This window comes from Lathyrus oleraceus, chromosome 6, assembly GCF_024323335.1.
Source record: "Lathyrus oleraceus cultivar Zhongwan6 chromosome 6, CAAS_Psat_ZW6_1.0, whole genome shotgun sequence".
Lineage (NCBI taxonomy): Eukaryota > Viridiplantae > Streptophyta > Magnoliopsida > Fabales > Fabaceae > Lathyrus > Lathyrus oleraceus.
Window position 1 is genome coordinate 189527433 of NC_066584.1, and position 3841 is coordinate 189531273.

A 3841-nucleotide genomic window follows, 5' to 3' on the forward strand; every position below is an offset into this window, starting at 1 on the left:
CAACTTTGATTTTGGAGGTTTTTTCATTTGAAGCTTCCATCATGGAAACAGAGGGGCTTGAAGAGGCTTGCTTTTGATGAAAATTTTCAAAGGGTGACTTAGACATGTTTTGTGCCCAAACTTTCACAACCAGTTTTCACTAATTTCCAAATGCCAAATGAATTTTTTCCCAACATTACTTTTGTTCCTTATTTCAAGGGCTTTCCAACCATTACTCATATTACTTTTTTGGATTATCCATGTGTGAGTTTCGAAGAGCATTCTATTTAAGTTCATTTTTGCATTTCATGTTGAAACTTCATGTGCAAGCCAATTCCATTTCAATTACACGTCCAATTCATTTCCAGTTGATATCAGCATGGTGTATCACACATCATTGGGCCTTACATGCACCTGTACAGGCCCATGTGATAACACGAAATTATATCACATTTTAAGACTTAACTTAATTAGATTATATTATCATTTACTTTAATTTATCCCATTTTATCAGATATTATGCAGTATTTCTTTTCTATTTACATCAGGTACCCATTTTGAAGCAAAAGTGAAAAAGGGAAGAAAAGGAGGTGTAAAAAGCAATAAAAAGGAAACAAATAACCAAGACCAAGCCCAGCCCAAAAGAAAGCGCACGTTGCCCCTGTGACGGGCGTCACAAGGAGTGTGACGAGCGTCACACTAAAAGCACTCCTGTGACGAGCGTCACACATGGTGTGACGAACGTCACACCAATCCTCTATATTTTTGGCGCAAGGAACTCAACTGACCACGTTGAAGCCTACTTCCACGCACGCTTAACCCTCGGAACGAGACCACGCACACGGAAACCCTTGAAAAGTAGTTACACCAGCAGCTGTATAAATAGCAGCTAATTGGGAACTTTCAAACACACAGTTTTTGCACGCTCAGTTTTGCGGAAGCTCTGCCAAATTTATTTTTCACGCCTTTGCTTATTTTTCTTCCTTTCCAACATTGTTCATTTTATTTATTTCTTTTGCAAGTTTTACTTTCTCTTTTCCCCTTGCAATTTATCTTCCCCGTTTTTAGCTTTTAGATATTTTTCGCGTAGTAGTTTCTACACCGGAAACTACTGTGCAACTTTATACCGGATTTAACCTTACGTTATATTCCAGTTTTATTTCCTTGATTTAATTTACTGTTTAATTGAAGAATCCAAGAACAAATCCTACCGGCTTGTGGTGGAGTGTTCAAGACCATTGTATTACGCATTCAGGTTCTTTAATCGTTATTTAATTTTTAATGTTTTATTCTATTGTTTATTCATATTGCCTGCCTGGAATGAGTCTGTTTATGCATGATATAAATTCTTATTTATTTAGCATGTCTGGCTAATTTGCCTAGGTATCGGTATGTAAAGTAAGCAGAAAAAGGGGTCGAGACTGAGTCGGTCTATCTAAACTTAAAATTAGAATCAATCTTTTTACGGTCTCAACTTACAGGTTTAATAACAAGATTTTTTTACAAAAAGTAAAGAACATAAAGAAGTTAAAACCAACAGAGCGAGAGTTTGAGGTTTTGACTGGATAGTGTGAGTTAGGCATTAATTCTAGATCAGGGCGAGAGCAAGTTTTAGAGTCAATTAAATTCTGACCTTTTCCAAAAAGTATTTTTAAAGATCGAATGTGAGGACGAGAGTTAAGCATTTGGATTTAATCATATAACCTAAGTCAACAGAGCGAGAGTTTGAGATAAGGGTGTTTAAAACGGTCAGTATTTTCTTAAAAAGAGTTTCTGCAACTTTATTGCTTTCAAAATATGGTTTTTGACTTAATTATAAGTGACAGCAACATTAATATAAAATCATGGTTTATTCAACAGAGCGAGAGTTTGAGATAAAACCTTTAACCAATAAAGTTAACTGAAACGATTTATTTTAAAAACCTGGAAACCGACAAAGACTTGATTCCCTAGTTTTGACGAACTACATACCGATATCCGTTTTATTGATATTTAATCTAGATATTAGTTTAGCTCTTAGTTTTTCCCCAAACAATCAAACATTTTCACCTTAGATTTACGTAGTAACTTTAGATAACGGTATATCGATTCATAAGTCCCTGTGGGATCGATATCTTTTAAAACTACGCGATAGAACTGTGCACTTGCAGTTTGTATCCCATTCTCGACTCACACAGTCGAGCGATCACTGTGCACTTGCAGTTTGTATCCCATTGGCGCCGTTGCCGGGGACTTTTATTCAATCGATATCGTAACTCTTCCGTTACGCTGTAGAGACTAAGGTTTCTTTTTCCTTCTATTCTTTCTTTCGTTGATTTGTATGCCACGCACTCGCTCTCAAGGCGAACCGCTCTATTTACGAATCAACGATATCGAACTATATCTCCGAGTCTTACGACGAATTCGGGAATATCGTGCTGAAAACAATCTCCCTCCTATAAACCTTCCTGATATCAAAAACATTTTTCCTTCTTTAACCGAGATGGCAGAACCAGCTCGTGCTCTTAGAGATTACGCCGCTCCATCGCAAGATGAACCGCATTCAAGTATTGCTCCGCCCGCAATCGAAGCAAACAACTTTGAACTTAAACCTTCGTTGTTGCAGGCTGTGCAACAGAACCAATTCTCTGGAAATCTTACCGAAGATCCAAACCTTCATTTATCCGTATTTGTTCAATACGCTGATACTGTAAAGCTAATGGTGTCACTTCAGAGGCAATTCGACTTCGTCTTTTTCCTTTCTCATTAAGAGATAGCGCTAGAAGATGGCTTCAATCTCTCCCTTCCAACTCAGTCACCACATGGAACGAGTTGAAGAAAGTTTTTCTTGCCCGATATTTTCCACCAAGCAAAACAGCTATGTTAAGAGCCCAGATAAACGGATTTAAACAGAAAGACAACGAGTCTCTTTTCGAAGCATGGGAAAGATACAAAGACATGATGAGACTTTGCCCACACCATGGTTTGGAAGACTGGTTAGTAATTCACACATTTTATAATGGTCTCTTATACAATACAAGGTTAACAATAGACGCCGCTGCAGGTGGTGCACTAATGAACAAACCTTATGCTGATGCTTACCAGCTTATCGAGAGCATGGCCCAAAACCACTATCAGTGGGGAACCGAACGAACAACAGTGGAAAAACCTCAACCGAAAACTGGCATGTACGAGATAAGTAACCTTGATCACGTTAATGCAAAAGTGGATGCTTTGGTCCAGAAGATTGAAAGTTTAAACGTATCACCTCCAACCGCCGTGGTTGCTATAACTCAGAATTGCGAGGTCTGTGGAATCCAAGGCCACACTCCTGCGGAATGTCAACTCTTGACTGGAATCCAAACAGAGCAAGTAAACTATGCTCAAGGAAGCCCCTATTCGAATACCTATAACCCAAATTGGAAGAACCATCCAAACTTTTCATATAAGAGTAATAATGCTTTATACGCACCTGGACAGTCTCCGAATCAAACCCCATCTGTACCTCCGGGATATCAGAAACCGAATCCTAACAATAATAACCCTAGAAAATCCAACTTGGAAATCATGATGGAAAACTTTATAGCTTCCCAACAACAAACCAATAAAGATTTCTTAAACCAGAACATACACACTGGCGAACAACTTAAACAACTAGCAAGCAAAGTAGATGCCTTGGCTACCCATAACAAAATGTTAGAAACACAAATATCTCAAGTAGCTCAACAACAAGCACCTACTGCTGCACCAACTGGTACATTCCCTGGACAGCCCCAACCTAATCCGAGAAGCCAAGCTCATGCAATTATATTAAGAAGTGGAACGGAAGTGGAAGGACCGTCTGATCCAAGGATAGAAAACCAAAACCCTAAGAAATCTACTG

General features: G+C 38.5%; 1 pseudogene; it reads right to left on the reverse strand.

Moving 5' to 3' along the window:
- Positions 1-2845: 2845 nt before the first annotated feature.
- Positions 2846-2945, reverse strand: LOC127099042 (uncharacterized; annotated as a pseudogene).
- Between the last annotated feature and the right edge of the window lie 896 nt (positions 2946-3841).